This window comes from Dendrobates tinctorius, unplaced genomic scaffold, assembly GCF_039654945.1.
Source record: "Dendrobates tinctorius isolate UK_male_01 unplaced genomic scaffold, ASM3965494v1 ptg000143l, whole genome shotgun sequence".
Classification (NCBI taxonomy): domain Eukaryota; kingdom Metazoa; phylum Chordata; class Amphibia; order Anura; family Dendrobatidae; genus Dendrobates; species Dendrobates tinctorius.
Genome location: NW_027361810.1, coordinates 35,407,115 through 35,431,997, shown reverse-complemented (window position 1 = coordinate 35,431,997; position 24,883 = coordinate 35,407,115). Strand labels below are relative to the sequence as shown.

Below are 24,883 nucleotides of genomic sequence, written 5' to 3'. Positions count from 1 at the left end.
GCCTCCCGCACATCTCTACCTCCACCTGGTGGTGAGTTATAGCCACTTCAAATACATCCGTCCTTTATGACTCACCCGGTATTTAGGTGTTCCTTTATGTGAAAAACAGTCTTCACGATGATGGGACGTATTGGTGGCATCAATTCTTGGATTTATTCACCCCACTTTTTGAACATAGAGCATTTTGGCCGATGTTTTAATAATAGTGAAAGTCTCAAAATGTCCAAATAAAAGAGCACTTCGGGCCTTGCCTTTTACTTTCATCCTTCTCATCTAAAATATGTTTCTTTCCTCTTTCATTTTAAGGTATATTTCTACAGAAGCTCCACTGCAAAAATACTGTTTCTCGATGACTGCAGGGAAGTGAGCCCCCTAAGAGCCAGTTTCAGATTAACACAAACCATTTTCCATTCTTTGGTTATGTTTTTCATCTCAAAAGACTTTCCTTTTCTGTTATTTTCAAGGTATCGCTCAGTATGAAGCTCAATGTGCTAAGGTGTTTCAATGACTGCAGTGAAGTGAACTCAAATAGTCTAACTTGAGAATGACATTTTGTTGAATTAATTTCATTCCTGGGTGGATAGGTGAAAATATATTTTCTTTTTAACAGAAACAATTTTCGCTTCTATAAATGGTACTGGCCAGCAGATGATATTGACACTTAATTATCTCTGCTACTTTTCTATATTTTCACAAACATGTTAATTGATGTCATTTTGATGCATAAAAAGGATTGTCAATTTAAGATTAAGACGCACGCTGCTTCATTTTAGCAATGTTGTGAGTTACCCCTAATTGATAATTAAAATTAAAATATTATATAATGAAGAAGAAGCGAAAACAAGAAAATAAGGACATCGTTTGTCTAATGAATTCTAATTATTTTAATTAGCTACATAGAAAATCTTGTATTTGTTGGTAAAGTTGACCTAAGGATGAAGAATTTGTTAAGATTACTTTCTGCTATTTTATACACTCAACATCATTCAAAACGCAGAGGGAACTTACAGAGAAAACAGACAGATTTTTAATAAATCATTAATTAAAGATTTCATTCTAAGGATGGAATCTGCCTGTACAAGGCTATGATCACACCACATTTGGGAAAACTTGCTATGCTACTAATTCCATGGTCACACCATAGGTTCAAGAAGACTCAAACAGTAGATAAGATATTCTGAAAAACAGTAGATAAGATATTCTGAAAATCAAGTAATTGTGTTATACCTTGAGTATGGAGGTTTACAGTTTTGCAATAGGTAGACTGGTTATTTGGTCATACAGTTGAAACTAGAAGAAGTTCACATACACTATGTAAAAAGACACATAAGCATGTTTTTTTCAATATCTGACATGAAATCAGAATAAAACTTTCCTGTTTTAGGTCAATTAGGATTACCATAATTATTAATATTTGCCAAATGTCAGAATAATGAGAAAGAGAGAGCATGTTTTAAGGCATTTTTACTTACTGCAAAGTCAAAAGTTTACATACACTAAGATTACTATGCCTTTAAACAATTCTGGACTGCCCATATGAGGATGTCATGTGTTTGGAAGCTTCTGATTGGTTTTTCGGCAACATGTGAGTTTTAGAGAAACACCTGTGTATGTATTTTAATGCACACCTGAAACACACTGCTTCTTTGTCTAGCATCATGGGAAAGTCTCAAGAAATCAGCCAAGATATCAGGAAGAGAATTTTGTTTTGGTTCAAGTCTGGCTTATCCTTGGGTACAAATTCAAGATACCTGAAGGTACCTCATTCTTCTGTTCAAACAATTATATGCAAGTACAAACAAGATGGGAATGTCCAGCCATCATACCGCTCAGGAAGTAGACAGGTTCTGTGTCCCAGAGATGAACGTGCTTTTGTCCAACATGTGCATATCAACCCAAGGACAAAAGCAAAAGACCTTGTGAAGATGATGGTGGAAGCTGATAAGATTGTGTCAATATCCACAGTGAAACGAATACTGTATCAACATGATCTGAAAGGCCACTCTGCCAGGAAGATGCAATTACTGCAAAAGAAACATAAAAAAAGATGGATTAATATTTGCAAATGCACACAGGAACAAACATCTTAATTTTTGGAGACATGTCCTGTGGTCTGATGAAACTAAAATTGAACATTTTGGGCATAATAACCATTGTTCCATTTGGAGGAAAAAGGGAGAAGCTTGGAAGCCTAAGAACACCATCCCAACTGTGAAACACGGGGGTGGCAGCAACATGTTGTAGAGTTGTTTTTCTGCAGGAGGGACTGGTGCACTTCACAGAATAGATGGCATCATGAGAAAAGAAGGTTATGTGGCAAAACTGAAGCAACATCTCAAGATATAAGCCAGGAAGTAAAAGCGTGGGGGAAATGGGTCTTCCAAATGGACAATGACCCGATGCATACTGCCAAAAAGATAAAGTGGCTTAAGGATAAAAAAGTTGAAAATTTAAAGGCAAATCTGAAAAGGCTGGTGCGAGCAAGGCAACATACAAACCTGGATCAATTACAGCAGTTTTGTCAGGCAGAATGGGCCCAAATTCCCACCAATTATTGTGAGAAGCTTGTGGAAGGATATCTCAAGACATTCAGTATAAGGGCAATGGAACCAAATACTAATGAAATGTATGTAAACTTTAGACTTTGCAGTAAGTAATAAAAATGCCTTAAAACATTCTCTCTCATTAATCTGACATTTTGCAAATATTTATAATTATGGTAAAAAACAATGATGTCACACTTAAGGACTGACAAAAAAACATTCAAAGCTTGCCAAAAATTACCAGCAGGTTGATCAATGCAACCTTGAAGGCACCAACTGTAGTGCCTCATTCAAATATTGCAAGCAAAGCATTTTTGTGGTAGTCTTACTCATCTAAAAATTATGAAGAGTGAAAAGACTTCCAAAAAATACAAGCAGGGTCATCTATACACCCTTGAAAGCATCAACTGGATGGCCTCACTAAAATATTAAAAAAGTGTACACCAATTTTGGTTTTTATTTGAAACCAACCAAATTTCACACAAAGCTGGATCTACAGTATATATGACAATAGTCAATTTTTTTACCAAAAATATTTTGTAAACTGTTCCAGGCAAAGTGGTTTTTAAAATTTTTAACTCACTATAGTTTTACACAAAGCACGCTAAACTATATGCATGAATGATTGAATTTGTAAAAATGTTTTTAACTTTTTTTAGAGTTTAAAATACCAGTGAAATGTACCAAGAACCACATTACAGTGTATGGATGAATCCTTGCATCCATAAAAAGTTTTTAAGCTTTATTTTAGCATTTAATATACCAGCAAAATGTAACAGGAACTGAGTTAGAATGTATTGATGACTAATTGAATAGCTAAGCAGTTTTGGAAGGGTTTTGGTTGAGCATACCAACAAAATGTAACAAGAACCACTCTACAGGGTATGGATGAATCCTTGAATACATAAAAAGTTTTGGAAAGTTTTTTTAAAGTTTAATATACCATCGAAATGTATTAAGAATCACATTACATTACATGGATGAATCATTGAATCCATATACATTTTTTTAATTTTTGGAGGATTTTTATATAACACGGAAATGTATCAGACAGCACATAATACTGTATAGATCAGTAATTGAATCAATAAAAAAGGCAATTTTTTGAGTTTTACATAACACCAAAATGAAACAGAAAGTACGTAAAACTATGAATGAGTAATTAAATCTTGACAAATTTCTCACTGCTTTTTTGTAGTATTATATATACACCACTGAACATGTAATACTGTATGGATGAGCAATATCAAACTGAAAAAAATGTGACAACTTGTTTTGAGGGTTATATACTACCTGTCACGAAGTGACTGGCCAAGTGTGACACGACCCAACACTCGGTCGGTCACTAATGGTAAAACAAACAAGGGAACACCCAGGACACAATTACAATGGTGGGCCCTGCAATAGGGAATGGGAAAATGGACACCTCCTGCACTCTTCTGAGGATGTGCCCTGCTAAAAATCAGTTAAATACTCAAGGGTCTCAAAATAGTAAATCATATAGTATACCCTAAAAATAATACTTTATTAATAAAAAACCACAAGGGTCACACCACAAGTGAACACAAAAAAACAAACAGAAAAAGGTGTCCAAAAATCCAAAATACATAAAATGTGGGGAATAACCTAGGAGTCCCTATTGATATCTCCTGTTATCACCTTCCTAGCTGCGGAGGTTGGCACCCTAGGGGGAACGTTGTGGTGCCCCCGCTCAACGGTGGCTGTCCCTGGGGACCCTGTTGCACCCTGGCACCTCTAATGGAGTCCCTTCCCCGATGCTAAGGGGACCCCTATCAGATAACAGAGAGAATCCTACGATAAGGGGGACCCTAGAACCCACAAAAAATTACACATATATTATAGATATAAAAGAACACATGAATAAATAGGCATATGGGGATACAGTACTAAAGATCTTGATATTAAAGGATTAATGTGCTATACACAGTTCCATCTAGACTCGTGGCTCAGACAAATAGATATAGCCGAAAAGATAAAAAATATTGTGACTCATCAGCAGCCAACAACATGTGTCAATCCACCTAGTTGTAGCAACATGTAATCTTAAATCTCAAAAATATATATATATAATTCAAAATGCCACATCCTCATATATATATAGGTCACAATATATAAAGATCGCCAAAGTCACACATTGAGCCCATATCCACAGCATTGATTCATAGATCTCATCACATTGTCAAACAATAGATAAAACGATTTCATCAGTGGAAAGCTCAAATAAAAGAGTTAGGATACTCATCGTGAAATCCATCCACTGTCCCATAGCCTCAGACGCCTCAACGCGTTTCACCCCTTTGGGATCATCAGGAGGCTCGATAGCAACCCTACTAGTGTACTGATGTGGTATGAGGATGTGCCCTGCTCTTAACCTCACTTATCTTTCTCTGCTGCAATGCACCGCACAGCAGAGTAAGGCACAAGATAACAGCATTCAGCTGAAGCACCATAGCACCAGCAACCTTCTGTCTTCAGCCCGGTTGGTATCCAAAAGTACCTGTATAACCAAGAGTCAGCTGATGCATCAGGTGACCTTTTAAAGGAAGGTGGGAGTAGTCACCACCTGCATCAGCAACTTCACCAGCAATCTAATTACACCAGCGGCCACTGGGGGAATAATTGATATTAACCCCTGATGGCCTGAAAGGAAAAACATTTTTATGTGAGAATCCAGATCTGTAACAGATCCAAAAATGGATTGTGACTAGAGTTGAGCGAAACGGGTCGAAAAATTTCAAAACTCGCCGACTTTTGGCAAAGTCGGGTTTCATGAAACGAAACCCGACCCTAGGATGAGGTCAGCCACGAGGTCGGCGACTTATGCGCCAAAGTAGCGTTTCAAAAGTTTGTTTTGCGCTCTTTTTCAGCCAATCAGGATCCACGGACACTGTGGGCAATGTGATGACATAGGCACGGGTCACCACCATCTTTCAGAAGGGCATGCAAGTGATTGGCTTGCTTTGGTGGGCGTCACAGGGGGTATAAAAGGGCGTGCACGCCGACCGCCATGTTACTCATGCTGATCTCAGAATAGAGAGAGCTGCTGCTGATGATGATTTTGTAGGGAGAGCGTTAGGCAGGGAAGAAGACACCAAAAACTGCTTCTGCTGCTAGCGATTTTGCCTGTACAACACACCAGTCACTGTGCAGTGCAAGGGGAGGCTATATAGTGGTGTATCAGTGGTGTTGGTTGTTGGGCTGCCTTCTAAGGCTTCCTGACATTCCTGCATTGCTGTTTACCCACTGCTCCGCAAACTGCTTTTTTAAAAGCAATCCCAATTTTTTTTTTTGTCCTGCTGAGGTACTGAGCGTGCATTTTTTCACACCATACAGCGGTGTACGCTCCTCACACAGTACCGTGTAACGGCTGTTATCACAGCCACAGTGAAGCTATCAGTGTGTCACTCTGTGAGAATAAGTCGAGGACATGTTCCGTTCTTACAGACCTGCACTCTAGGGAGATTCCTATTCTGCCCAATTCTACATACACCTTGTAGTTTGTGATACACTAGCCAATTTCTGCCTGTGACATAGCGCTCAGATATTCAGTGGGCCTCACACAATCCATAAGTGTCCAGTGTCCACAAGTGTGTGCAGAAATTCAAAATCTCCCTTATCCTCTAGTGACTTTGGTCACAGCTCTGCCATTGAGCCTGTGACAGAGCGCTCAGATATTCAGTGGGCCTCACACAATTCATAAGTGTCCAGTGTCCACAAGTGTGTGCAGAAATTAAAAATCTCCCTTATCCTCTAGTGACTTTGGTCACAGCTCTGCCATCGAGCCTGTGACAGAGCGCTCAGATATTCAGTGGGCCTCACACAATCCATAAGTGTCCAGTGTCCACAAGTGTGTGCACAAATTAAAAATCTCCCTTATCCTCTAGTGACTTTGGTCACAGCTCTGCCATCGAGCCTGTGACAGAGTGCTCAGATATTCAGTGGGCCTCACACAATCCATAAGTGTCCAGTGTCCACAAGTGTGTGCACAAATTCAAAATCTCCCTTATCCTCTAGTGACTTTTGTCACAGCTCTGCCATCGAGCCTGTGACAGAGCGCTCAGATATTCAGTGGGCCTCACACAATCCATAAGTGTCCAGTGTCCACAAGTGTGTGCACAAATTAAAAATCTCCCTTATCCTCTAGTGACTTTGGTCACAGCTCTGCCATCGAGCCTGTGACAGAGCGCTCAGATATTCAGTGGGCCTCACACAATCCATAAGTGTCCAGTGTCCACAAGTGTGTGCACAAATTAAAAATCTCCCTTATCCTCTAGTGACTTTGGTCACAGCTCTGCCATCGAGCCTGTGACAGAGCGCTCAGATATTCAGTGGGCCTCACACAATCCATAAGTGTCCAGTGTCCACAAGTGTGTGCAGAAATTCAAAATCTCCTTTATCCTCTAGTGACTTTGGTCACAGCTCTGCCATCGAGCCTGTGACAGAGCGCTCAGATATTCAGTGGGCCTCACACAATCCATAAGTGTCCAGTGTCCACAAGTGTGTGCACAAATTTAAAATCTCCCTTATCCTCTAGTGACTTTGGTCACAGCTCTGCCATCGAGCCTGTGACAGAGCGCTCAGATATTCAGTGGGCCTCACATAATCCATAAGTGTCCAGTGTCCACAAGTGTGTGCACAAATTAAAAATCTCCCTTATCCTCTAGTGACTTTGGTCACAGCTCTGCCATCGAGCCTGTGACAGAGCGCTCAGATATTCAGTGGGCCTCACACAATCCATAAGTGTCCAGTGTCCACAAGTGTGTGCAGAAATTCAAAATCTCCCTTATCCTCTAGTGACTTTGGTCACAGCTCTGCAATCGAGCCTGTGACAGAGCGCTCAGATATTCAGTGGGCCTCACACAATCCATAAGTGTCCAGTGTCCACAAGTGTGTGCAGAAATTCAAAATCTCCCTTATCCTCTAGTGACTTTGGTCACAGCTCTGCCATCGAGCCTGTGACAGAGCGCTCAGATATTCAGTGGGCCTCACACAATCCAAAAGTGTCCAGTGTCCACAAGTGTCTGCAGAAATTCAAAATCTCCCCTGTCCTATAGACACCTTGTACCTTGTTTTACATTACTATATAGTTTGTTGGATTTTGTCTACATTTCTACCAAAAATGAGGAAGTCTGGTGGAAGAGGCCATGGAATTGGGCAGGGGTTGGCAGCTGGTAATGATGGTGTTGGTGGTGGATCTGATGGTAGTGGCAAGAGCAAAATAGGACCGAATGCAGGAGGTGTTGATCCTGCGTCATCGTCTGTCTACATAAGGCCTCGAACGCTTAGTTTTCTAGGAGTTGGCAAACCGCTTTTAAAGCCAGAGCATCAGGAAAAAGTTTTGTCTTACATTGCTGACTCAGCCTCCAGCTCTATCGCCTCCTCTTCTTCAGTTGTAAAAAGTAAAAGCACTGAGTCGTCATTGGAGGCTCATGTTCATGAACCACATCTTTCCTTGTGTCCTTCACCCCAACCAAGATTGAAGGATGACGCAGGCCATACTACTGATTACTCCATGGAGCTGTTTTCACATACCATGCCTGGATTATCAAGTCAAATGGTGAATTACCCAGGCCAAGATGAATCTGACATGGAGTGCACTGATGCACAGCCGCTGATGGATGATTCTGCTGGTACATTCACTCAGAGCACTACATTGTCCTCGCAGTGTACAGAGCCAGATTCTGACCCTGATGAGACTCAGGTGCCCCTTCCCACACACTATACCACCATACACGGTGACACAGAGGAAGGTGCACATGACATAGAAGAGGAGGTGATGGATGACCCAGTTGTTGACCCAGATTGGCATCCATTGGGGGAAGAGGGTGCTGCTTCCAATAGCTCAGATGAGGAGCATCCACAGCAGACATCGACATCGCAACCGCTGTTATCTGGCAGGCCCGGAGCACTCCAAAGACAGGTTCCAAACATCAAAATAGTTGCTGGACAGCTTGTCCAGAGGGTCAAAAGATCACAGCGTGCTAGGCCGCAAAATGTCTGCCAAAGTAGGAAGAGTGCAGTGTGGCACTTTTTTGAACAAAATCCTCATGATCAGGCCAAGGTTATCTGTAAGAAGTGCGCAAAGACCTTTAGCCGAGGGAAAAATCTGAAAAATTTGAATACCAGTTGCATGCTTAGACATTTAACCAGCATGCACTTGCAAGCGTGGACACAACACCAAACCTCAAGTGCCACATGTGCAACTGATCACAACGAAAGTAGTCAGCAACGCTACATTGTTTCCCCCACTGTAAGCCCACCGGTTAGCACAGCAGCAAATGTTGAGGTGTCGTTGCAAGGCCACAGCAGTCAGGGAATCCCACTGTTATATCAACGAAAGACTGATTCTAGGCCATCAGAAAGAACAACAACTCCATCACCATCATCAACCCTCTCTCAGTCCGCCCTGTCCACCGCTACTTCCACCATATGCAGCTCTCAAGTCCAGCTCACCCTCCCAGACACTATGAGTAGGTCAAGAAAGTGCTCAGTCTCTCATCCGCGTACACTGGGTTTGAACGCCCACATTGCCAAACTAATCTCGTTTGAGATGATGCCCTTTCGGTTGGTGGAAAGCACAGCTTTCCGCGAACTCATGGCCTATGCAGAACCACGCTATGACCTACCCAGTCGCCACTTCTTCTCTCGCAAAGCCATCCCAGCCCTCCACCATCATGTGAAAGACCGCATTGTCCATGCACTCAAGCAGTCAGTGAGCGGAAAGGTGCACCTCACAACTGAAGCATGGTCCAGTCGGCATGGCCAGGGCCGTTACGTGTCCATCACTGCGCACTGGGTTAATGTGGTGGATGCAGGGTCCACAGGGGACAGCGGTGGTGGACAGTGCTGCCTAGCCCATGGTATAGGAAACAGTTGGCTGTAGGCGTTCGACCCTCCTCCTCCTCCTCCTCCTCCAGAAGCGAAAGCTCGTCCACAGAGCGCAGTCGTACGAGCACTCCATCTGCAGCTGCCACTGTTGCACACGATGTGTCCCCCTATCGAGCAGCTAGTGGAAAGCGTCAGCAGGCTGTGTTGCAGATGATGTGTTTGGGCAACAGACACACCGCGGAGGTACTGGCCGAGTACTTGAAGCGACAAACTGAGTCATGGCTGGGCAGTGTACATCTTGAGGCAGGCAAGGTAGTTAGTGATAACGGCCATAATTTTGTGGCAGCCATAGCCCTTTCAAAACTCAGCCACATACCTTGCTTGGCTCACACCTTGAACCTGGTGGTGCAGTGCTTCCTCAAAAATTATCGGGAGTTAACAGCCCTGCTCCAGAAGGTGCGAAGACTGTGCGCGCACATCCGCCGGTCGCCTGTACACTCCGTTCGTATGCAGAAGCTGCAGCGATTGCTCCACCTTCCCAACCACCGCCTCATTATCGACATTGCAACAAGGTGGAACTCCACCCTGCACATGGTGGAGCGGCTGTGCGAGCAGAGGCAGGCCATAATGCATTTGTGGGAGGATACACGGCCAGGCACTTTGAGAGCAGACATGGAGTTGACAGGTGTGCAGTGGTCGAAGCTGAAAGACCTCTGTAAAGTCCTTCAGTGTTTTGAGGAATGCACACGGCTGGTAAGCGCAGACGACGCCATCCTAAGCATGAGCATCCCACTTATGCGTCTGCTCATGCAAACTTTGACGCACCTTAAGGAGCAGGCGTCTGCAGCCAATGTTGATGAGGAGGAAGAGGAGGAGGGAATCCTTGATGACATTCAGCCATTGTCTGCTCAGGGACCTCTCCTGGACGAGGTGGAGAAAGAAGAGGAGGAGGATGATGGGGATGATTACTTAGGGGAGGAGGATGCATCTCGTGGGGCAAGTGAAAATGTTGGCGTGGCAAGGTCTGGTACAGGGATTGTGCGTGACTGGAGGGATGTGGATTTGCCAGAAAGTGCTCCTCCAACCAGCACTCGCAGTGCATCATTGACACTGGGAACATTGGCCCACATGTCAGATTATGCCTTGCAGATCCTAAAAAGGGACCCCCGCATTGCCAAAATGATGAACGATGACGACTACTGGTTGGCCAGCATCCTGGATCCACGCTATAAAGGCAAATTACAAAACATCATGCCACAGGAGAACCTTGACCTAATATTGGCTAATAAACAAGCAACTCTGGTAAATCGGTTGCTTGAGGCATTCCCAGCACACATCAGCGGTGATGGTTCTCACACGAGCCGTACGGGCCGGGGGCAGCTTGGCAGAGGTGTTCGTGGTGCACACAGCAGAAGTGGCGTTGGAGACAGGGGTTTCATGACAATGTTGTGGACTGATTTTTCAAATACCGCTCACACAACTGGTAATACTGCATCGATGGAAAGTGACAGGAGACAGCAGTTGTCAACTATGGTAACAAACTACTTTTCCTCCCATATCGATGTTCTCCCACACAGGTTATTCCCCTTTGACTATTGGGCCGCTAAACTGGACACCTGGCCTGAATTGGCCCAATATGCCTTACAGGAGCTCGCTTGCCCAGCTGCAAGTGTGCTATCGGAAAGAGTCTTCAGTGCAGCTGGATCAATCCTGACAGAAAAAAGGACCCGTCTGTCAACCCAAAATGTGGATGATCTAACCTTCATTAAAATGAACCATGCATGGGTTTCCAAGGATTTTGTCCCACCTTCCCCTGATGACACATAGGGTGACAGAAAAATGGCTTGCTTTGGTCCACCTCTTCCTGGGACTTCACCTATTTCACCTTTTGCATCAGCTGAATGTCCAACATCAACATATGCCACTTTCTAAAACTCCCTAACTGTGCTGCCTCCCCCCCATGGCCGGGGTCACCACCTAGCGCACAACACCGTGCGAGTGCCGTTGCCCTGGACAGGTGGGTAGGCCGACTCTTGGGCGCGGGCACTGGCACAGGGTCCCTCATAGTGCAATCAAGTGTCTCTGACGGTGGTGGTGCACACCCGCCGTCAGACACACCGCTGTACTATGAGGGGCCCAGTGCCAGTACCAACGCCCACGAGTGGGCCTCCCTTGCTTGGGCAGGGCCCCAGCATTTGCAATCTTTACCTCTCCCTGCTCCTCCGCTGTGTAATCTGGGCCGTTAAATCCATACTGTGCCTGACACCGTCTGAGCCTGCCTCCTGATGTATAGACATATATTTTGAATGTGTACGCTATCCTTACTTGTTATCCGGGGATACGGTACTCTTTCTCACCTTTGTGCAATCACCTGCAAGCCATACTGGGCCTAACACCGTCTGAGCCTGCCTCCTGATGTATAGACATATATTTTGAATGTGTACGCTATCCATACATGTTATCCGGGGATACGGTACCCTTTCTCACCTTTCTGCAATCACCTGCAAGCCATACTGGGCCTAATACCGTCTGAGCCTGCCTCCTGATGTAGAGACATATATTTTGAATGTGTACGCTATCCTTACTTGTTATCCGGGGATACGGTACCCTTTCTCACCTTTGTGCAATCACCTGCAAGCCATACTGGGCCTAACACCATCTGAGCCTGCCTCCTGATGTATAGACATATATTTTGAATGTGTACGCTATCCTTACTTGTTATCCGGGGATACGGTACCCTTTCTCACCTTTGTGCAATCACCTGCAAGCCATACTGGGCCTAACACCATCTGAGCCTGCCTCCTGATGTATAGACATATATTTTGAATGTGTACGCTATCCATACATGTTATCCGGGGATACGCTACCCTTTCTCACCTTTGTGCAATCACCTGCAAGCCATACTGGGCCTAACACCGTCTGAGCCTGCCTCCTGATGTATAGACATATATTTTGAATGTGTACGCTATCCTTACATGTTATCCGGGGATACGGTACCCTTTCTCACCTTTGTGCAATCACCTGCAAGCCATAATGGGCCTAACACCGTCTGAGCCTGCCTCCTGATGTATAGACATATATTTTGAATGTTTACGCTATCCATACATGTTATCCGGGGATACGGTACCCTTTCTCACCTTTGTGCAATCACCTGCAAGCCATACTGGGCCTAACACCATCTGAGCCTGCCTCCTGATGTATAGACATATATTTTCAATGTGTACGCTATCCATACATGTTATCCGGGGATACGCTACCCTTTCTCACCTTTGTGCAATCACGTGTAATCCATACTGGGCCTGAGAACGGCTGGTGAGCTGTTAAGCAAGCTACAGCACCTGTGGTTTGCACACGTAAGTTTTTCATTTTTTCAGGAATGACAGTTAGGCCTAATTCCGGAACTGCGGTTGACCTGCACTTACTGGGAAATCAGCGTTCGCGGGTAATAATTGTAATCACAGATCCCCATCACTAACGTTGTTCAGCGGGTTATCTTCACCTGTAAGCGACAAACTCTGGCCTTTTCAGTGTAGCGCACATGCAGCCACGGACATGTAAGGGCATGACACACCAGTTATTGGCCAATCTCATGTGCCAGAGCCTCACGTGTCCCTCCAGTAAGCCAGACTTGGACCGCGGGGCATGACGGAGTCTTGTTCATTAACGGAATTAAGGTGGCAATCTGTGCATCTTTTCTGTAGCTTGCATGGTTGAGGTTTCCCAGGTGGAGTCGAATTAAACCGTAGGCTCCACTCCTGGTGGTGCCCTTCTGGACATTCCTTTAAGGTTCAGCTTTGCAACCATACTGCCCACGTAAAACAAACACTTTGCCTTCATGAACGCTGTTTGGAGGGTCATGACTAGAGTTGAGCGATACCAGCCGATACTTGAAAATATCGGATCGGAATGGATCGGCCGATCTTAAAAAAAAAAGTATCGGTATCGCCGATTCCGATACCGGGAACCAATGCAAGTCAATGGGGCCAAAATATCGGTATTAAAAAAAACCCCTTTCTTTCCTTGTAGGTTAATTCTACATGAAGAAAAACAACTAAGAATAATGTAGAATGTATTGTGGGAGGTGGAGGAGACATTAAAGCCATAGAGGTTTAGCCCAATCAAATGGAATAGCAGGAATTAACTTTTTTTTTAAAGACGTTAGGAGTTACAAAGATATTGACTATGTTAGCCTCATTTATATTTTGCCAGACATGTATGTCTTCTTCTTCTTTCTTCTTCTTTCTTATTCTTCTTCCTTTTTTTACCTTCTTCTTCTTATTCCTTTTTTTACATTCTTCTTCTTCCTTTTTTTACATTCTTCTACTTCCTTTTTTTACATTCTTCTTCTTATTCCTTTTTTTACATTCTTCTTCTTCCTTTTTTTAAATTCTTCTACTTCCTTTTTTTACATTCTTCTTCTTCTTCCTTTTCTTACATTCTTCATATTCTTCTTATTCAACAATTATTATTCTACATATTCAACTTCTTCATCTTCTTCCTATTCTTCTTCATCATATTCTTATTTGTGTCAGGCATTCCTGTAGTTGTTATCTAGAAAAGTTAGAAGTTTACACCTTCCGTTCTGCCTGTCACAAAAGATTTACAACAGGATTTGTCCGCGTTCAGTTTGGCCTGCAGCAGCAGGCCTTTTCCAGGGGCACCACGAGGAGGAACGGACTCACCCCCATACACTGCTTAGTCTTCTTCTGCTTATAAATAAGATAATATCATTTGCTCAGAGTATTAGTCTTATGCTTAATGTTCTCCTGCTTTGTTTTTTTATGCTTCTTTGTCTTCTCTCTCTTGTTGTTCTGCATCTTGGTGGTTGTCTTCCTGTTCTTTGTCCTCTTGAACCAGCTGACGGTACTGGCACCCGGAGGGGCAGCAGAAGGAACAAGAGCCAATGGCACTACCGAGGACCAGCTGACGGTGCTGGAACCCGGATGGGTAGCATAAGCTGCAAGAGCAAATGGAAATAGCAAGGACCAGCTGACAGTGCTGGCACCCGGAGGGGCAGCAGAAGGAATTAGAGCCAATGGCACAACCGAGGACCAGCTGACGGTGCTGGAACACGGTTACTAAGCAGGAGGTACCTGTGCTACAAAGCACTACCAAGGACCAGCAGATGTTGCCGGAACTCGGATACCGAGATGGAGGCACCTAGGCCAAAGGCTCTGCCGAGAACCAGCTGACGGTGCTGGAACCCGGATGGGTAGCATAAGCTGCAAGAGCAAATGGAAATAGCGAGGACCAGCTGACAGTGCTGGCACCCGGAGGGGCAGCAGAAGGAATTAGAGCCAATGGCACAACCGAGGACCAGCTGACGGTGCTGGAACCCGGTTACTAAGCAGGAGGTACCTGTGCTACAAAGCACTACCAAGGACCAGCAGACGTTGCCGGAACTCGGATACCGAGATGGAGGCACCTAGGCCAAAGGCTCTGCCGAGAACCAGCTGACGGTGCTGGAACCCGGAGGGGTAGCATAAGCTGCAAGAGCAAATGGAAATAGCGAGGACCAGCTGACAGTGCTGGCACCCGGAGGGGCAGCAGAAGGAATAAGAGCCAATGGCACAACCGAGGACCAGCTGACGGTGCTGGAACACGGTTACTAAGCAGGAGGTACCTGTGCTGCAAAGCACTACCAAGGACCAGCAGACGTTGCCGGAACTCGGATACCGAGATGGAGGCACCTAGGCCAAAGGCTCTGCCGAGAACCAGCTGACGGTGCTGGAACCCGGAGGGGCAGCTGAAGTTACCCCTGAAAAGCAAAGTTGGCATGCCGCAAGCTGGCCGCAGTTACCGAATCACACAGTCCTACAGGGGGCGCTTGTTCTACTGGCACTACGGAACAAGCCTTTCTTACCAGAACCCGCAGTCCACATAGGAAGCACCTAAACTGCTGGCACCCTAGCCTCGGCTAACCCAACCGCAACACGACATGGCAACTTGGGGTGATAAACTGACATTGACACTTCCCGGAAACAGCAGGCAGGGCTGGAACCAAGCTGGGCAGGAGGGAGTACCCGTGCCAAAGTCAGTTATGAGCAGCAACTGGCGATGTTGGAGCCCAGGGACAAGCACTTAGCAGGCTGAGGCCTGATGTGCTGTCAATTGGGAGGCAGCAGGACAGATTGCCATCAAAACAGCAGGGGAACAGCTGACGTTACTGAACCCCACAAACACAGGAGCTAGTGTTTTACTCTGTGAAGACGGCACTTCCGAGCAACAACTGGCTGTGTTGAAGCCCAGGGACAAGCACGGAGCAGGCTGAGGCTGCATTGAAGAAATTTTAAGATCGGTTGTAGACTTCTACTAATTTTAACCAAGCTCCACTTAGGCCTGTGGCTTCACTGATTTTCGTATTTCCCCTGTCCTCCAACCCCGCCAGTTACAGCTCCGAAGTGGCGTCTGCACAATCCACACTTGTTCCTGTGTTACAGGTGTTCAGTCCGGTCAGTTAATCCCCTGATGTGTGTCCGGCAATGTCGCCTGCTCTGTCCACATTCCCATAACTAGTTATGGGAATGTGGACAGAGCAGGCGACATTGCCGGACACACATCAGGGGATTAACTGACCGGACTGAACACCTGTAACACAGGAACAAGTGTGGATTGTGCAGACGCCACTTCGGAGCTGTAACTGGCAGGGTTGGAGGACAGGGGAAATACGAGAGACAGTGGAGCCACAGGCCTAATTGGAGCACGGTTAAAAATCAGTAGTAGTAGGACTGTGTAGGCAGCAGGAGACTTTGCCATCCACACAGCAGGGGATCAGCTAGCGTTACTGAACCCCACTGAGACACGGGAGCAAGTGTCTCTTTCCGTGTGGACGGCACTTCCGAGCTACAACTGGCTGTGTTGAAGCCCAGGAAATAGGAGGGTGTAGGCAGAGGCCTACTGTCTTTGGAATGCGGAGACAGCAGGAGAGACTGCCATCCACACCGCAGGGGAACAGCTGGCGTTACTGAACCCCACTGAGACACGGGAGAAAGTGTCTATTTCCGTGTGGACGGCACTTCCGAGCTACAACTGGCTGTGTTGAAGCCCAGGAAATAGGAGGGTGTAGGCAGAGGCCTACTGTCTTTGGAATGCGGAGACAGCAGGAGAGACTGCCATCCACACAGCAGGGGAACAGCTGACGTTACTGAACCCCACTGAGACACGGGAGCAAGTGTCTCTTTCCGTGTGGACGGCACTTCCGAGCTACAACTGGCTGTGTTGAAGCCCAGGAAATAGGAGGGTGTAGGCAGAGGCCTACTGTCTTTGGAATGCGGAGACAGCAGGAGAGACTGCCATCCACACAGCAGGGGAACAGCTGACGTTACTGAACCCCACTGAGACACGGCAGCAAGTGTCTCTTTCCGTGTGGACAGCACTTCCGAGCTACAACTGGCTGTGTTGAAGCCCAGGCAAAATCTGGGTGTAGGCTGAGGCCTACTGTCTTTGGAAGGCAGAGACAGCAGGAGAGACTGCCATCCACACAGCAGGGGAACAGCTGACGTTACTGAACCCCACTGAGACACGGCAGCAAGTGTCTCTTTCCGTGTGGACGGCACTTCCGAGCTACAACTGGCTGTGTTGAAGCCCAGGAAATAGGAGGGTGTAGGCAGAGGCCTACTGTCTTTGGAATGCGGAGACAGCAGGAGAGACTGCCATCCACACAGCAGGGGAACAGCTGACGTTACTGAACCCCACTGAGACACGGCAGCAAGTGTCTCTTTCCGTGTGGACGGCACTTCCGAGCTACAACTGGCTGTGTTGAAGCCCAGGAAATAGGAGGGTGTAGGCAGAGGCCTACTGTCTTTGGAATGCGGAGACAGCAGGAGAGACTGCCATCTCCACAGCAGGGGAACAGCTGGCTGTGCTGAACCCCACTAACACTTGAACAAATGTGTTTGGCTCTGTGGAGACGACACTTCTGAACACCAACTGACGCTGTTGGAGCCCAGGATTAGGCGAGGAGCAGGCTGGGGCCTGTTGCTTTTGGCAGGTGAAGGCAGCAGGAGACTTGCCATCTCCACAGCAGGGGAACAGCTGGCAGTGCTGAACCCCACTAACACTTGAACGAATGTGTTTGGCTCTGTGGAGACGACACTTCTGAACACCAACTGATGCTGTTGGAGCCCAGGATCAGGCGTGGAGCAGGCTGGGGCCTACTGGATTTTGGAAGGTGTAGGCAGCAGGAGACTTGCCATCTCCACAGCAGGGGAACAGCTGGCAGTGCTAAACCCCACTAACACTTGAACGAATGTGTTTGGCTCTGTGGAGACGACACTTCTGAACACCAACTGACGCTGTTGGAGCCCAGGATTAGGCGAGGAGCAGGCTGGGGGCTGTTGCTTTTGGCAGGTGAAGGCAGCAGGAGACTTGCCATCTCCACAGCAGGGGAACAGCTGGCAGTGCTGAATCCCACTAACACTTGAACGAATGTGTTTGGCTCTGTGGAGACGACACTTCTGAACACCAACTGACGCTGTTGGAGCCCAGGATTATGCATGCCGCATGCAGAGGCCAATGGGCAGCGGTTTTTATGGAGGTTGTTGACTACTACTGATTCTAACCATGCTCCACTTAGGCCTCTGGCTCCACTGTCTCTACTATTTACCCTGGCCTCCAACCCCGCCAGCTACATCTCTGAAGTGGCGTCAGCACAATCTACACTTGTTCCTGTGTTACTGGTGCTCAGTCCCGTCAGTTGATCCCCTGATGTTTGTCCGGCAAGTTCGCCAGCTCTGTCCTCATTCCCACTACTGGTTATGGGAATGTGGACAGAGCAGGAGACCTTGCCGGACACACATCAGGGGATAAACTGATGGGACTGAGCCACAGGAACACAGGAACAAGTGTAGATTGTGCTGACGCCACTTCAGAGATGTAGATGGCGGGGTTGGAGGCCATGGGAAATAGTAGAGACAGTGGAGCCAGAGACCTAAGTTGGGCACGGTTAAAAATCAGTAGTAGTTTGAATGTTGATGGAGCTGGTGACTTTGCCGTCCACACAGCAGGGGATCAGCTGGCGTTACTGAACCCCACTAACACAGGAGCTAGTGTGTTTCTCTGTGCAGACGACACATCTGAGCGACAACTGGCTGTGTTGAAGCACAGGGATTATAGTTCAGGTGGTAGAAAAATGAACACACCAGCAGACCTGGATACAGTTGCCAACCACTAATTTAGTCTGTAAGAGGAATGGCAAAGTCTTTGGAGATCCAGGCCTTGTTCATTTTCAGAAAAGTCAGCCGGTCAACATTATTGGAAGATAGTCGCGTGCGACGGTCTGTTAGTACACCACCTGCGGCACTAAAGACGCGTTCCGATAATACACTGGCAGCAGGGCAAGCCAGCACCTCCAATGCATACTGGCTAAGCTCTGGCCATGTATCCAGCTTAGAGACCCAAAACTTGAAGGGTGAAGAGCCATCTGGGAGTACAGTGACAGGGCAAGACATGTAGTCTGACACCATCTGACGGAAGCGTTGCCTCCTGCTGACTCGAGGCGTCGCTGATGGTGTAGACAATTGTGGTGGACACACAAAACTTTGCCACATTTGGGCCATAGTGGTCTTGGCTTGTGCTGCGGCGCTGCCTCTGCTCCCTCTTTGTGCAGAGTTTCCTCCACTGCCTCGACGCACAGAGCTGCTTTGTAAAGCACTAGCAACAATGCTGTCGGGTGGAATGGAAAACATTATGGACTGCACCAGTGACTCTTCGTACTCCCGCAATTTACGCTCCCGGTTCAACTTTGGTATGAGCCTTTGTACGCTGTCCCGGTAGCGAGGATCTAGGAGGGTGTACACCCAATAATCAGCCGAGACGAGAATGTGGGCGAAGCGGCGGTCGTTTCTCAGGCACTGCAGCATGAAATCAACCATGTGCTGCAGACTCCCAACTGCCAAATAACCGCTGTCCCCTGTTTGAGGCGTGACCTCGGCCTGCTCTGCATCACCCCACCCTCGCTGTACATACTGAGTAGAGGTTTGTGTACCTCCCTCCTCTGGAGAGATGTCTTCCTCCTCCATCGACTCCTCCTCATCCTCCTCACAAAGTGTCCCCTGCCTAGGCCTTTGTGAGGAAACACGTAGCGCAGACTGTCCAGAAGCAGATGGCATTTGGGACTCCTCATCCTCCACCTCTTCCGAAACCTCATCCCTTAGTGCTTGCAGTGTTTGTTGAAGCAGGCAGATAAGGGGGACAGTCATGCTGACTAGTGCATCATCTGCACTCGCCATCCGCGTGGATTCATCGAAGGCACGCAAAACGAGGCAGATGTCCTTCATAGAGGCCCACTCAATGGTGCTGAAGTGTGAATGGCGCACAGTGCGACTTGTTTGCGCCTGATGCAGCTGGTACTCCATGACTGCTGCCTGCTGCTCACACAACCGCTCCAACATATGTAACGTTGAATTCCACCGGGTGGGTAGGTCACATATGATGCGATGTTCCGGAAGGCCAAATCGTCACTGCAGAGCAGCGAGGCGCGATCTTGCCGTGCTGGAACGCCGCAAGTGAGCGCACTCTATGCGGACCTTGTGCAACAGTGCATCAAGATCTGGATAGTCCCTCAGAAAGCTCTGCACGACCAAGTTAAGCACATGTGCCAGACATGGGATGTGTGTGAGGTTGCCTAGGCCAAGAGCTGCCACCAGATTTCGGCCATTGTCACACACTACCAAGCCCAGCTGGAGATTTGCTGGCCCAAACCACACATCGCTCTCCTGCTTGATAGCATTCCAGAGCTCCTGCGCTGTGTGGCTTCGATTCCCCAAAGAAATTAATTTGAGTACAGCCTGTTGACGTTTGGCCACGGCTGTGCTCATATCGGTCGTAACAGGCTCCTGCTCTGCTGTTTCTGAGGAACTTGAGTAGGAGGAGGAGTCTATGTGTACAGACTGGAGTCCTGCAATCCGTGGTGTTGGAAGAACACGTACAGCGCCACTCTCCAGATCTGTACCCGGCTCCACAACATTGACCCAGTGGGCAGTGAAGGAAAGGTATCGTCCCTGTCCATGGTTACTGGTCCACGCATCGGTGGTCAGGTGGACCTTGCTACTAACGGCGTTTAGTAGCGCATGTTTTATTTTGCCCTCAACATGTTTCTGCAGGGCAGGGACGGCTCGCCTACTGAAATAAAAGCGGCTGGGCACGTTGTATTGGGGGACTGCCAATGCCATTAAGTCCCGGAAGGTGTCAGTGTCCACCAGCCTGAATGACAGCATTTCAACTGTTAGAAGTTTGGCAATGCCAGCATTCAGAGACTGTGCTTGGGGATGGTTTGCCGAGTAAGGGCGCCTTTTATCCCATGCCTGTGCTACCGATGGCTGTGATGGATGGGAACGTGCTGCTATGGGTGGAATCTGACAGGGTCTCCGGACAACAGTGGCAGAGGTTCTTCCTTGGCGATCCTGTGAGGAAGCCGAACCAGCAGTGTGTGAGCTGGAGGAAGAGGCCCCAACACGAACTGAAGAGGTGGTAGGTGGTGCTGTACGTTGGCCTACGTCTTCAGGGTGTCTCTGCAACTCCAACTCGTGCTTGGTGCGCACATGTTTCCACATATTTGTGGTATTGAGGTTGCTGACATTTCTCCCTCTTTTGACTTTCTGATGACACAGCTTGCATTTGACAAAGCAAATGTCATCTGCAACTGTGTCAAAAAAGGACCACGCACTGCAAGTCTTGGGAGCGCCCGTTTTGCCTTTGGAATGAGGAATGCTCCTAACGGGTGCCGAAGTGGAGGGTACAGGCAACCAAGTCTTCCCTCTCCCTCTGCCTCCTGTTTTGGCTGGTAGGGGAATCTCTTCCTCCGAGCTGCTCCCACCACCTTCCTATTCCTCACGCCATGATGGGTCAAGGACCTCATCATCTTCCCTCCCCTCTTCAAACAGCTGCTTCTCCGGGGTTGTCTCGCCAGCACCGTACGCACCAGAAAGTGGCAACTGAGTCTCGTCATCATCTGATGCGTACTGAGGTGTGCTGACCATAGGCACTGGCCCACTCGCCTCTTCAGATTCAGAGGGACAAAGAAGTTGCGCATCACTGCATACTCCCTCTTCTTCACATTCAGGAATGCTGCTTGGCTGGCCCCCTCTTTCCAAGCCAACAGATTCCGAGAAGAGAAGTAGAGACTGTGATGGCTCCTGTCCATGTCTCTCTGACTGCCTGGGCACTTTGGCAGGTGGTGAAGAGACAGATGGTTGCTCTTCGGTGCTCTGGTCCTGAGAGGCTGTGGAAGTAATTGAAGTCGATGCGTTAGCTGCCATCCATCCGACAACGGCTTCAATTTGTTTCTCCCGCAGCAGTGGGGTACGTTGAAGTCCTACAAAGCTGCACATAAAGGACTGTTGCCTGCTAAAACTGGGGGATGCTGATCCACTGGTGCCCGCAGCAGGCCCAAAATCCCCACGTCCTCTACCTGCAGAATCCCCACGTTCTCTCCCTGCAGAATCCCCACGTCCTCTCCCTGCTGAAACTCCACGCCCACGCCCACACGCCTTACTCCCTGCCTTCTTCATCTTGCCAGACTGCTTAAGATAGGCAGAAAAGTACAAAGGGGGGCCTTAGTGTGCTTATTCCTGAACAGCTGGTTACAGGTACAAGAAACACTAATTTTATGAAGTGTGTGTGTGTGGACTACACTTTAATAGGAGCTGATGTGGCCTACACAAGTTCCAAATGTAGTGTTTGGTGAACTTTTTTTGTGGTTTCTTTGTTGGAAACAAACAAAGTATGTGAACAAAGAATTGAAACTGATAGTATCACCAACTTTTTGGAGCTATTACAATGCAGGCAGGTAACCTACAATGCAAAAGATGAGGCTCCAAAAAAATTGGGTAATACTAATCTGGCTGTGCCGGCAGGGCACAAGCCAGAAAAAAAGGCTCCTCTATCTACTCCTATATAGTGTTTGCAACCAACCAATGTTGATGGATACGGATGGATGCACACTAATAGGAGAAGAAAAAATGAGCTGCACTCAGAGACAAATATGTGTGAGGCAGTGACGCACGTTGAGCGTCCTACAACCAGACGTAGCTGCAGGACACTCTACTCAGCGTGAGCTGCACTCACACACAGTCAGAGACCTCTCAGACAGCCGTGAACAGTGCAGCTAAGTGGGCACTGGCACTGACAGGCTGCAGAAAGGCTCCGCTGTGTACTCCTATATAGTGTTTGCAACCACCGTAGATGGAGACGGATGGATGCACACTAATAGAAGAAAAAATGAGCTGCACTCAAATAAAAATATGTGTGAGGCACTGACGCACGCTGAGCGTCTTACAACCAGACGTAGCTGCAGGACACACTACACAGCGTGAGCTGCACTCACACACAGTCAGAGACCTCTCAGACAGCCGTGAACAGTGCAGCAAAGTGGACACTAGCACTGAAAGGCTGCAGAAAGGCTCCGCTGTCTACTACTAGTGTTTGCAACCAACGTATATGGATACGGATGGAAGCACACTAGATTGAAATTATGTAAAAAATGCAGCTCAAAAATTAAAAGATGTATGAGGCAGCAGTGAGGCACGCTGGGCAGCCTACAACCTGACGTGGCTGCAGGACCCACTCCACAGCGTGAGCTTCACTCACACAGCCCTTGCAGACAGCTGTGAACACTGCTGCTAGGACAAAGAAGGCTACAGTGGTGGTTTATGTAGCCTGGGTAAAGCACTAGATGTTTGGTGGAATCGCTATTTCTAACTGTCCCTCACAGTCTTCTACAGCAGCCTGTCCCTAACTGAATTCACAGCAGAGTGAACCAGAAATGGCGGCTGCGGTGGCTTTTATAGTGCATCATGACATCGTTTCAGCAGCCAATCACAGCCATGCCAATAGTTAACATGCCTACATGCCTAACAGGATGTGCCCACACTTCGGAGGATTCCCATTGGCTTAATCAAAGCAAGCAGGCTCATAGCATGATGGGAACTTCCGATTCCGGTATCCGATATGACAAAAGTATCGGAAGTCAGTATCGGAATTCCGATACCGCTAATATCGGCCGATACCCGATACTTGCGGTATCGGAATGCTCAACACTAGTCATGACTCGTGGGAATAACGCCGCCCAATCAGTTAACCTGCTAGAGAGATCCTTCGTTGCTCCCAAGCATTACATCACACTCCCTAGGAGGAAGGTAATGCCACTGTGGCGACCGTACTCCTGGGGGCGACACAAGTGCACTGATGCCCAGCCACTGCTCGATGAATCTGCTGGTACATTGACCCAGACCACTACATTCCCCTCGCACGCTACACGGCCTGAATCTGACCCTGATGAAACTCAGGTTACCCTTCCCATATACAGTTCCATCTTACACGGTGACAAAGAGGAAGCTGCAGATGAAAGTGCAGGTTCGGCCCACCCGCCATCAGACACACCACCGTACTATCAGGGGCCCTGTGCCAGTGCCGTCGCCAACGAGTGGGCCCCCCCTGCTTGCTCAGGATCACAGCACTTGCAAGGTTGAAATACTGTGCAGTGAGATGGAAGATGGGGACGACGAGGAGTCCAGACTAGTACAGGGATTCCCTAGCGAGGAGACTTATTTGATTGTTTTCAACGTTGGGACAGCAATTTTTGGGGAGCACTATACTCTGGAGAATGATAGATGGGGCCCACCATACACTGGAACATTCCAAAGGTGGACATCAGACACTGGAGCAGCATTTACAGGGCCCATTATACACTAGAGCATTAGAAATGGGGCCCATTATGTTTGGAGAATTATTTGGGCCCATAAGACAGTGGAGCTTCATCCATGGGGACCAACATATACTGTAGCATTATGTGGAGCTCATCATATACGGTTTCAAACATTATATGGGACCAATGATTCTGTATGGAGAAATAGATGGGCCTCGTCATGAGATGTAAAAAGTGAAGTATTTTTCATTGTACTATACCGTTATTTCTCTGCCGTATCGGAGCATGATGAGTTGTGGTATGTGTTAAAGGGGCGCTCTTTCGCCCAGGGCACATGAAAACCTGGAGCCAGCCCTCCCCCCCACAACTTTAGCCAAATAACCCCCATTTTTCAGTGCGTAACTTGTATTATGAAGTTAATTAAGGTTGACAAGCTTAAGTAAGAAGAATTGATGCTTTTGGCATTCAAATGGGCACTGTAGGTGTGTTTCCTGTCCTCCTCTCACTGCCGACTTTTATTCCCCATTGACTTACATTGGGTTTCGGGTTTCGGGATGACCCCGACTTTTTCCTATAATCGGACGATCTTGCTCGACCCGACTTTTGGAAAAGTCGGGTTTCACGAAACGAAACTTGACCCTAAAAAAACAAAAGTCGCTCAACTCTAATTGTGACACTACCGAAATATATCCAAGAACATGGAATACTATATGGATGAGCAATATAATACTGAAACAATGTTGAATTTTTTTGAAGAGTTAGATACCACCCAAATGCACCCAAGAAGACATAATATGCTATAGATGAACAACATAATACCTATACATTTTTGAACAATGTTTTTGAG

At 47.2% G+C, this 24,883-nt stretch overlaps 1 long non-coding RNA gene across 1 annotated transcript in view; it reads right to left on the bottom strand.

The window, feature by feature from the left end:
- Positions 1–1,446: 1,446 nt before the first annotated feature.
- Positions 1,447–24,883, bottom strand: part of LOC141049106 (uncharacterized) — a 67,509-nt gene continuing 44,072 nt past the window's right edge. The window contains exon 3 of the long non-coding RNA XR_012220256.1: positions 1,447–2,024. This is a non-coding gene — a long non-coding RNA (uncharacterized lncRNA). The remainder of the gene's footprint in view (positions 2,025–24,883) is intronic.